The following is a 12556-nucleotide window of genomic DNA, read 5'->3' on the forward strand; positions in this document are numbered from 1 at the left end:
TTGACTCACAGCTTTTATGATATAATAGAATTAAAATTTAAAAAGAAAGCATCAGTTAAAGTTTTTACAGATTAAGAAGAAGCTTATTTCTTCATATGTAACTTCATACGGTTTTCCAGCATATTAAGCTTTAAATGATTGGAGGCTGATAATCCTTCCAGAAGTTCTAGCTTTATTTAAGTTTGTAAGATCATAGACCTCAGGGTATAATTGAGAGAAAATATAGTTGTGGTATAGCTCACCTGTGCTATTAAATAAGTAAAGGATAAAATAACTTTGAAAAGAGAATTTAGGATCTAGTGCTAGGATATAGCCAATAAAGAGATTACCAGATGCAATGGAGTTTTCCATGTAATCACCTGCAAAGATAGGCATTTGAAAATAAAAATTAAAATTAAAGGTTAAGAGCACCTTAAGGTTAGATGTAGCATTGAGGGCCAGCTTGTTGGGGTTTGTGTCCCACCTAGTACCCCAAAGAGATCTCCATATGTTATAAAACTGATTGGCCCATTAGGTCAGGCTACATATTAGCTCTTGTAGCTTGTATTAACTCATTGTTCTTATCTATGCTAGCCACATGGTTCAGTACCTTTCTCAGCAGGTGTCTCACATCTTGTTTCTTCGGTGGTCTATGCAGGACTGGAAGGAATCAACTTCCTCTTTCCCAGAATTCTCCTGTTCCCATTGCATCATTTCTACTTCCTGTCTGGTTTTCTCACCTATACCTCCTGCCTGGCCAATCAGCACTTATTTAAAACATGATTGACAGAATACAGACAATTCTCCCACACCAGTTAGGAATATGGGTGGAACAACATTTCATAAATAAAATTAAAATAAATACATCGACAACTCTGAAAGAGAGTGCAAGTATAAAAGGTTGGTAAGGACAAATGTGACAAATGAAGGGCCTTTGTGAAAGAATATTGTCTCAAGAATGACTTTGGAATGTGATTAAAGGTGAGATGGGCATTATTTTGATAAAGAGCATGCCAGTTCTAATGGGTCTTTAAGCAGAGAGTGTACCAATGTTTTCTAGCATATCTGTATTGGAAATCCTTGCAGTGGAAATGATGAGATATTAAGAATGTTAAATTATGTTAGTTAGGAGCCATAGAGTTACAATCAGAATCATTTTTGTATGATATAAGAATAACTTTAGAAATGAGGTAAGGAAAAATTCACCAGATAATGGAGAAAAAAAGTTCCCATGTGTCCATATACAAAGAAACTAGGGGAAAGACATTATTCTACTTTTGCTGACATTCTAGGGACCTAGGCAGCACATATCTTGGAATTTTAGTCTCAAATAGGCTATCATTGATGTAGCTGGAAACTAAGCTTCTCTATTTATCATCTATCTAGTTGTTTATTCATCTATTGTCTATCTATCCTTGCCTCTTGCTTTTTTATCTCTTGTTTCTCCTTTTACTATCCTTTCAATCCTGCTTCTTCATAGTCATCATGGCTTACTCATAACTTTGCTCATCCCTTTATTCTGCTCTCAATGCTCCCGTGTACTATGCTCTAGAATACAGAAGAGTTCACTACAGAAAGGGCACTGATACATCCCTAAATGTCACTGTTTGGTTGAGTGTTTTTAATACTAGATCTAAGACATGCTATACACTTTCTTGAGGCTTGCCTGCATTTGGGTCATAACCTCACATCTGATCTGAATCACTGTGTTCAGTGGATTATAAGATCCACAGTCCTAAGATAAAGAACACAACAATTTAGAGCTGCCCTTTTCTGATGTTTTGTAAGCAATAGAGTTTTCCTTGTAAAGAAACAATGGACATCCCAAGTAATCTATTTATAACAGCATAAAAAGAACCAATATATGATAGACAAATCAATCAGATCTGTTCTCAGTCTATTATTTAGCATATGGAAGCTTGTATGTAACAAAGATTAATAAAATACCCTACAGCTGAGCTCAGAAAGGAAATTCACATGCATTATCAAATAATAATTGTGGTGGCCTTGGTAGAAGTACCACTCTTGTCAGTCTACCATCTGGATAATTTTGACATCAAATAAACACTCATAATATAGAGGATTTTGTTCTCCTAGTTAATAGAAAGCATCTCCTTTTCCCAGGGACCACGGTATAAAAGCAGCCATCAAATCCAGCAGCCTGTTATTTCTATCTGGTTAATATCTTAGACAGTGTGAAGAGGGGGCCAATGGGCTGGACTTGGCACATGTTCTCATGCTGAGAATGAAAGCCAGAAATATTTTTCCTAGAAAGCAACCCAGAGGGGAGCCTCTGTGAGAGAGTGAAATATAAATTATTCATTTTCTGTTCTTTGTCTACTATCCCCAGTAAGCCTGGTTCTGCAGATGCAAACAGAACACACAAGTTATCATGGCAGTGCTCTGTGTAGTACAATCAAAACTGAAAGATCACTGTTTTCAAACAAGCATGCCTACCACTAGGACTGAGGCACCCTGGATGGTTATAAAAGACAATTTGAATGAGAAACCAACCCACGAATTCCATATGATTTGACAACATATGGGCTGGACAAATTCTTAGCTTTTACAGTGCCCAATTATATTAGCTGTTAAAAGATGGGGATCTGAGGTTGTCTTCGAAAAGATAATTCTGGAAAAGGTTATGGCCAGCCAGGCATCATCTCCTAGCTAGGGAACACTTTAAAAATAGGTAAATACCAATTTGAAAATGGTAATCTCAGGAGCCACAAGGGTTATTCTCAGAAGAAAAAGGCTACAGAAAGTTAGGAAGATCATCCAAAGTAACTGTTACCTGCAGGATTGGGACCAGAAGCAGCAGCACTTCCGTCAGATGGAAAGACATATCAATCCATGAAAGTTAGTTTCTAACAGCAAGAAGTATCACAGATAGAACCCAGAGCCTGATATCACTCTCAACTCTTCCCTAGTTTTCTATTGTTCTGAAGATCAGAAATGAAACTGGAAGCTTTGGTTTAAGTATATATGAATCTGAGACAATTTACAGAGGGAAGTCATAAATTAGTCTAGTGATTAATCTGAATATATATATATATATTTCCATTTATATGCATGTATAAATGTCTGTGTAAGTTTATGTGCATCACATGAATTGCACGGGTACCTGCGGAGGCCAGAGGATAATGGATCCCATGGAACTGGAATCACAGTGAGTTTTGAGCTCCCTAATGTAAGTACTGGTAATTGAACCCTGATCCCCTGTAAAAGCAGTAAGTTCTCTTTACAGCGAAGTCATCTCTCCAGTTTCCCATTGAATAGTTTCTAAATGACCTTATTCACACCATCGAATTGACAAGGAGGGTCTCATAAATTCCCTTTGATACTACAGAGTTTCAGCCAAGGCATCTTCTTGGCTTCCACCTTCTCAGAGAGCATCAGGATCTTGCTCGATCTTCAGTTTTCCACAGCTTCTCTTTAGTAAGGCTGCCTCCACACACCTTCTGGGGCTCTTGTTCAAACCAACTCTTGTCCAGATGAATACAGCTTCTACCTGACCTGTAGACCTCTTCTTAACCCAGCTCCATTTCAAATAATCACCTCTGACTATCCAAACAGTCTGGTTAAATAAGACAGAGGGGAGATCAAAGACCTCTGACTCTTAGCCATTTGATCACCAGCTAGTCATGTTGCCTCTATGCCTCTTTTTCTTTGTGCTAAATAAGAGACCTTTATCCTGAGATCCAAAGGGGTCAGTGATCAAATACCACCACTAGCATCAAGGAGTTTAAAGTAAAACCTTCATTCTCACCTGCTTTTTTAACGTAAGCTCATTTTTCATATTTATCACGCAGGAAGAGAATCTGAGAAAGGTGAAAATTAGTATCAATCTTTGTATAATAGAAAAGCACAGAATAATGAGACTAGTTTCTTCACTCAATAGCAAGTAAACCCTTGTGTGTGTGTGTGTGTGTGTGTATACACACACATATATATAATGTATGCATACATACACATTTTATGTGCTTTGTGTGTAGATGGGTATCCATGATATATAAGACTACATTATTCCTTAAAAGACTGAATCAGAAGCCTTTCACAGTTTCCTCTCTTATTCACCTACTATCCACTTAAGTTGGCCAGGCCATGGGCTCAGGGATCACTGCAGCAGTCTTACTATCCAGTTTGAATGCATGTGCCACACTCATGAATGGCAGCTATTTATTTCTGTAATATTTTGAAAGGGTTTGCTCCTATTTTTATGTTGTACTTTAAGTGAACATAGTACTCAAGTGAATCCTTTACAAAGGCTCTTCATTATCTGCTTGATTTAAAAGGACATTTTCAGTTTGTCTGGAGAGATGGCTCAGCAAGTAATGGGACTTGTTGCCAAGTCTAAAGAAAGACCTGAATTCAGTACCCAAAACCCACACAGTGGGAGGAGAGAATCCACTCCTTTAAACTGTTCTCTGGCTCCCCACATGCACTCCATGGCATGTGAGTGTGCACACACATACACACACATTGAACACATAAATAAATTAATTAAAATTTTAAATAGATTTATGATTAGAAACCCTAAATTAATTATTCACACTAGTAAAGCGGTCAAGGTTTAAAAAAATAGGAATGAATTGGAACAACTCTTCCCCTAGTAACAGAATACATATGTGGCTTGGCAGCTAAGAGAGTGAGCATGAGTGCCTAAATTGAATCCCGAGCATCTACAGAAAGACCTAGGTATAGCCACACGTGGACCCACAGTACTATGGAATGGGGAAGCCAAGAGATTTTCTAAGGCTAATTCTCAACCCTCAAAGAGACCTTACCTCAATGTAATGAAGTGGAGAGTGGTAGTTATTAAGATAAGTGATTGCTATCTTAATAAATAAGAACACTTAATTAACATTCTCTTCTGGCCAACAGAAACTCACACACATGTACACGTGTATGCAAACACCACAGACAAAAATATACAAAATTAATGCTGGTCATTGGATATCAATTAAAATACATATATGTGAATATGTGTGCACATGCACACATGAATTTATACATATCTGTGTGCATTTCTCTAGTATGTGGCTGGATTCTGCTCTTTGGTATCACTAAGACCAGATAGAGAAATAAGTAACATCCTAGAAATCTTCTGGAGTATTCTATACAATAATTTAAAGGCACAGAAAGTGAGATGCTAGCCTTCTCTGAAGATTGGACAAGTAACAAAAGCGAGGATATATAAAATCTTCAGGGAAGGTGACACTGAAGACTTGAGTCCTAACAGGACATAGTGATGCTCATTAGGCAGACAGAAAAGGAAGGCAAGCATCCTGTCTGTCAGATTAGAGCACACAAGTAGTTTGTGATCATTTTGCAAGTGGGAGGAAAAAGCCATAGAGAAAGATAAAATGGTGGAGCAGAAACAAAACTGTGAAGAAGCATGATGGTAATTCTTTGTCTTATAAGGAGCGCCTTGCATTCAATTCTTGGTTGACATCTTGAATCCTAGTTTTGACTGGTCCCTGTTGCTTGCTCAAAATTACATAGCGAGGATTCCGAGGACTATTTTTAGCTCTGGGGGATACCTCATTTCTTATATACATTCAACTTTGCCGTCAGTGTAGCCATAAAACATGTTCTACCTCTGCCAACCATTGACCTCTGCAGCTTAGAAAAAGTAGGCATGTAGCAAATACTCCATGATTGAGAAGCAAGGAAAAGTCATCATCAGAGTTGCTCATCCCAATTAGTCAGGACTGGTTTTACTTGCATCATCTATGACTATGAAATTTAACTAGATCCCATGGGTGATTCGTTTCCTGACTCTTGGTGACATATCATTTTTCAGGAACTCTTAGTAATATTGAAATTGAGGGTCATTGTTCTTTTCTGAAAAGTCTACTAAAATGTTAATAGAAGGAAGTACCTTTGCATGGGTAATCCATGCATTAAACATTATTATCTGTCTTACTTAGGGATTTTATTGCTGTGAAGAGACACTATGACCACAGCAGGTCTTATAAAGAAAAACATTTAATTGGGGCTGGCTTTCAGTTCAAGAAATTTAGTCCATTATTGTCTTGGAGAGAAGCATGGTGGCATGCAGGCAGACAAGGTGCTAGAATAGGAGCTGAGAATTCTGCATTTTGATCTGCAGGCAGTGGGACGAGACTGTGTCACACTGGGTAAACTTGAGTTTCTGAGACCTCAAAGCCCTCCCCCAGTGAAACAGCACATGCTCCAACAAGGCCACACCTATTCCAACAAGGCCACACCTCTTATAGTGCCACTTCCTTGGGACCAAGCATTCAAACACCTGAGTCTATGAGGCTATACCTATTCAAATCACTACATTCCACTCCCTGGCCTTCACAGGCTTGTAGCCATACCATAAAGCAGAAATGTGTTCAGTCCAACTTCAAAAGTCCCCAAGGTCTATGACAGTCTCAACAATGTTTAAAACCAAAATTCAAAGTCTCTTCTGAATTTCATGTAATCTCTTAACTGCAATCCCCTATAAAATCAAAATAGAAAAGCAGATGAGCATATAATTGTTGAGAAATATTATTTTCAAATATGTGTCTTTTGTTTATGCTACATTTGTTTAACTCTCTGAAGCTGTGTCACTGTGTCTGCTAAAACACCTGATGGTCCTAATAAAGAGAGGAATGGCCAATAGCAGGGCAAGATCAAGGATAGGCAGACTGGCAGGAAGAGATTATAAACAGAAGGGAAAATCTGGAAGGAGAGAGAAAAAGGTGCAAGAGAACAAGGAGAGGAGGACATCAGGGACCAGCCACCCAGCACACAGCAAGCCACAGAGTAAAAGTAAGACATGCAAAAGTAAGAAAAGTCCTCAAAAAGCCAAAAGAGTAAAACATCACACAACATATACATCACATATAATGGCACAGAATATATATTATCATCCCAACTGATAGGGAAGGGAACATAGTAGGGGAATACTGAACCAAAGCAAAACCAAAAAACAGCTGAGCAGGCTCCAAACTCTGCATCTCCACATTTGATGTCAAAGTACTCTTCAAATCTCCAACTCATTTCATCTTTGTTGACTGCAACACACTTCTTTCTCTTAAACTGATTCCACTCCATGTTAGCAGCTTTTCTCAGCAGGTATCCAATGACACTGACTTTTGGATCTCCAAGGCAATCCTGTCTCCGCATTCAAAGCTTTATAGAAAATCCTTTCTGGGCCTCCATGCACAGACATCTCTGCAATACACCTGGCCTCAGCAATTTTCCATAGTTGTGAAGGGAGTTTCCATAAGCCCTTTCTTGTATCCTTGACTCTAAAGCTGGAACCACATGGATGAAGTAGCCATGTTCTGCTGTTTGCTGGGGCTGGAACATGGCCCCCTTTTTTCATTTCATTACATGTTCAATATCTTTCTGGTTTTGATTGCTTCCTTCACTACCTATGTTTGACTGTCCTAGAACTTGATCTGTAGATCAGTCTGGCCTCACACTCAGAAATCCTTCTGCCTCTGCCTCTGCCTCTGCCTCTGCCTCTGCCTCTGCCTCTGCCTCTGCCTCTGCCTCTGGAGTGTTAGAATTAAAGGTTTGCCCCACCATATCTGCCTCTGTGCTTTTCTTTACTCCGTTTTCACAAGTTAGATGCTTAGCTGGGTGAGATCGTGCCCTGGCATCTCCACTCCCCTCCCTTTATTCCATTTAACATCAGGCATTTCTTTAATCTATTTATCTCCTGAACAGAGGACTTAGCTCCATTTTACTCCCTGGTGATGGAGGAAGGTCATTGGTTAATTATAACAAACTGCTTGGCCTCATAGGTTAAAACATAGGTGGGTGGAGTAAACAGAACAGAATGCTGGGAGAAAGAGGAAGTGAGCTCAGACTCGACAGTCTGCTCTCTGGAGCAGAGACACCATGCTCCCCTCTCTCGGGCAGACGCAGGCGATGAAGCAAGCCGCCAGGTCAGACATGCTGAATCTTTCCTGGTAAGACCAGTGCTACACAGTTTATTAGAAATGGGTTGATTGGGATATCAGAATTAGCCAGTAAGGGCTAGAGCTAATGGGCCAAGCAGTGTTTAAAAGAATACAATTTGTGTGTTGTTATTTCGGGTAAAGCTAGCCGGTGGCAGGAGCTGGGTGGCGGAATGCAACCCGCAGCTCCTACTACACTCTGGTTCCCCTTTTCTCCTCAAATTGTACATTTGTATCTCTCCTTGCTCATCCTGCTCCTTTTTATTACATATTTTTATAAGTATGGCCATTAATAACTACACATGACAGTCTATACTTAATTATTTTGAAATTTCCTTTGCCAGTTCATTTAATCCAAAGATCTTCACTTTAACCTCAGGCAGACCTTTCAGACAAGGCCAAAAAAGCAGCCACATTCTTAGCCAAAATATCACAAGAATAGTCTCTAGTCCACGTACTAAATTTCTTTTCCTATGAAACCTCTTGAGCCAGGCTCTCACAGTTCAAGTCACCCTCAGCACCACTGATTTAAATGTCCCTGCTATTGTGGCTCATTAAGCACCAATTAAAGCATTCCATGGCTTTCCTAATCTTGAATCCCCAAATCCACACTCTTCTAAACAAAAGCACGGTAAGGCAGATCACAGCAATACCCAATCCCTGGTACCAGCTTCTATATTAGTTAGGGTTTCTGTTGTTGCGAGGAAACACCACAACCCTTATAAAACAATTTAATTGAAGCTGGCTTACAATCTCAGAGATTTGGTCCATTATTGTCATGGTAAGAAGCATGACTGCATGTAGGCAGACGTGGTACTGGCGAAGGAACTGAAGGTTTTACATCTTGATCTACAGGCAGCAGAAGACTGTGTCACACTGACCAGACATGAGCTCCAGAGACCTCAAAGTCTTCCTGCAGTGACCCACTTCCTCCAACAAGGCCATACCTCCAAAGAGTACCACTCCCTATGACCTCTCCAAATGCATGAGTCTATGGGGTCCGTTCCTATCCAAACCACCACAGTATCTATTACTTTTAGGCATTTGTAATTCATGGTTTTCCTGGGGGCAGGGAAATGTGTAACATTGTGGGCTTCTTCCTAATTTAGATATCAAAGCATCCTGGTTAGACAGGTAGTCACCTTCACCTATATGTGCAAGGCTCTGTGAGCTTTTAAGTAAATGAAGACAGATCTAACCCTCTTATAGTTCAAACTCTTAAGGGAGGACCAGATTTGAACAAGGAATTCCATTTCATACTCAGAACTGACGCTCCAGGTTACTGGGTTATAAGGCCCATGTTTGCAGCCGTTTCTTTTGTCATTCAGCCACAAGAGACATCATTTCATTTTGTTGGCAGATTTTTGCAGCCTTTCTCCTTATTTCTGCAATATATTCTTTGCTTTTAGGTTTGAAAGTGACATCTACTGTCTCCTTGAGAGTCTCGCCCAGCTAGTCTTCCTGGAGCCTCTGTCTATTTGCTTTGTATTAGTAAAGGCACACTACAGACAGATTTCAAGTCCAACCCACACATGCCTTTTTCTTGTCTAGACCTCTTGGACTGTATCCTCTCCTCTATTATTTCGGGGATGGAATCTGCTTTAGATGAAGCCCAGAGTGACTTCCTCAGTTATACCCTAGCTAGATTGCCTTGGCCAGAATGTCTCCTGAAACCTGACAGTGACAAAGCCTACTTCTAGCTCTACAGAATAGGACTTCAAAAACCGAAAAGCTTACATCTTTACCAGAAGATTGAGAGGGCTATAAAAGGAAACCATGGAAGTAAATATATACAGGTACTAAGGTATAACATCGCCTATTATTATATGTAGTTAATATATGTGCATACGTGAGTGTGATAGAGGAAAACTTTATTTAAAAAATGGTGACAGTCCTTTACAAACAATTGTGGCCAAGATATCTATATGTTAATGACAAGAATCACTTCTTTCATTTCATTCTTTCAATATGAATTGTTTACTTTCCTTGGAGGACTTTTACTTCAAAAAGATTATTTTTTTCTGGAAGTTTCTAACTCAAGCCTGTGGCTAGCAGGACACTCAGTGTTTTTAGCATCTTATTCTCTTTCACCAGGTTTGATCCGCCTCTCCTAAGCTCTGTCTTGCGTCATTCAGAAAAATCATTCAAACAGCTTTCACTTCAAAGTGCTTCAGCAACAGTAATGTTTTCCCCCTCACAAAGAATGAGGTCTGCTCTGATTAGCATAGTATCCAGCTAGTTCTTTTTCTGTGATCAAGGACACTTTTATTTTCTACCTAGATCTGGAGGTTCAGAATTTACCAGCTGGAAACATTTTCTCTCAAAACAACAATGTTGAAGACTACAGGGGTGGAGGTTATAAAGAAACACATAGTGTTTCTTCAGAAAGGCTTACGTTATATCCAGACCTTGATTCCCCTGTGTGTTCTGTTCTGTTCTGGAGATGACAAAAGCTTTTACAGCAAGTCAGCCTTGCATGATGGGAGGGCTAGAAAGCCATAACCCTCGGGTGAAAAGAAACCTACAAGTGGAAGAATACAAATCAGAATTCTTTGAAACGTTGTGTTCACATTTTGATTCACAACTCAGAATAAAGATCAATTATTGTAGATAAACATTTTCCTGGGCAGGAAAACGAAAGTTTTCTTCTAGCAGCTGTCTTTTAAGACAGCCCAAAGTTATGCACAGCTTCCTTTAACAGGACTTTTATGAACGCCTCTCAAATTTTGACTTGACTGAAACCAGTAAGATACAGTGCAAGTGTTACTGGCTATCCTGAAGCTGGTTGAGAAGCAATCTGGCACCTTGTTGCTAGGATGTTTATACTGAAGGACACAGCCTCATGAAGAAAGGTCTCATATGAGAGTGAAGAAATTACTACAAAATCCGAGGATCAGTAGGCAGGAACGCTTCCTGTGCACACACAAGGACCTGAATTTGAAGCAACAGTACACACACACACACACAGCAAACAAACAACAACAAAACAGCGTAGCTGCACCTATCTTCAGCCAGTACTTGGGTTGAGGATGAGGCTCACTGACTGCCAGCTTACTTGAAAAGTGGCAAACTCCAGTTGCTGTGACAAAAAACTGTACATGAACAACTTAAGAAAGGAAGTATTTATTTGGCTTATGATTTCATAGGTTTCCATCCATCATCACCAGTTCGTGGTTTCTGAGCTGTGATGAGATGAAGCATCAGAATAGAAAGGGCATGACCATGAAGTACAAATAGGAAAATGGGACCATGGACCAAGTAAAACCTCCAAGAATACTCCATAAGAAAGACTGCCTCTAGCTAGGTCCCACCTTCTAAAGTTTCTACCAGCTCCCCAAATTAAACATGAGTGAAGGACTAAGTATTTAACATATGAGCCTTTGAGGAACAGTAAAGATGTAAGCCATAACAGTGTATGCCTGTATTAGCTAGACTATCACTTCAGTTACTCAAAACTAGAAACAAATTACACATAAACTCATCTCTCCCTTACATGTAAATTTAAGCAAAACAGCATCTCTCTTCTTTGAAAGCTTTAGAGACTTAGAATTCATATACCTTATTGCTGTGTCATTTAAAATACAAAGCTCTCATCTCTGGGCTTACGATGACTGCTGTAGTTCCATCTACCACAGCCATGTCCCCTCATACAATGAAATAGAGAAATGAATAAAGAGAATGTGTCTCTTCTGTTTAGCTGAAAAAATGTAAGATTCATAATACAATCTATGCTCTCACTATAATTGAGTCATATCTTAGTTAGGAGTCCTATTGCTGTAAAGAGACACCATGACCATGGCAAGCCTTATAATTTAATTGGGGTGGCTTACATTTTCAGAGGTTCATTTAGTCCATTATTGTCATGAAAGCAAGGCAGCATGCAGGCAAGTATTGTTCGGGACACAAAGCTGAGAGTCCTTACATCTTGCCTCACAGGCAATAAGAAGTGTTCTGCCCCACTGGGTATAGCTTGAGCATAGGAGACCTCAAAGCCCAGTCCCATAGTGACATACTTCCTCCAACGAGATTGTACCCATAGCAACAAGGCCACACATACCATTAGTGTCACTCCCTTTGGGGACCATTTTCTTTCAAACCACCACAAGTCACTTGATCACATCTAGCTGCAATAGAGTCAGGGAAACACGGTTTTTATCAATAGCCTGCAATCTTATGGAAACTTCTATTACTATGTAAGATTTCTGGAAGATAATAAAAAATCTTCAATATATGCTTCTATCCAGCAAGAAGGAAGTGGCTGGTTGGTCTAGGGAAAGTTATATACTACAACACCTTGGTGGAATTTTTGTGATTCCAAGAGTTTTAAATAACACAGAATAGATTTTCACTTAAGAATTTTTAACCTATGGCAATGCTATACTAATGACACTAAATTTCTACAGTGAGAAAATTCTTATGGTCAGTAGTTCCTTGCTTTCCTTCAGATATTCTATTGTTTTTGAAATTTATGCAAGAATTTAATTTTAATGAAAAATAAGAAAATATAATAAGTAATAAAATATGTTCTTGAACCTAACAGTTAAGTAATAACATTAGTAAATGTTATTATGTTTTAATAGAGGCTCGGGACCTTTTTCTTTTCATGAGAAAATAAATATGACCTCAGGTACACAGGAGCACTGCTTGAACCA

Source organism: Microtus oregoni, unplaced genomic scaffold, assembly GCF_018167655.1.
Source record: "Microtus oregoni isolate MIOR12 unplaced genomic scaffold, Mior012 000031F_ref0000149, whole genome shotgun sequence".
In the NCBI taxonomy this organism is placed as follows: domain Eukaryota; kingdom Metazoa; phylum Chordata; class Mammalia; order Rodentia; family Cricetidae; genus Microtus; species Microtus oregoni.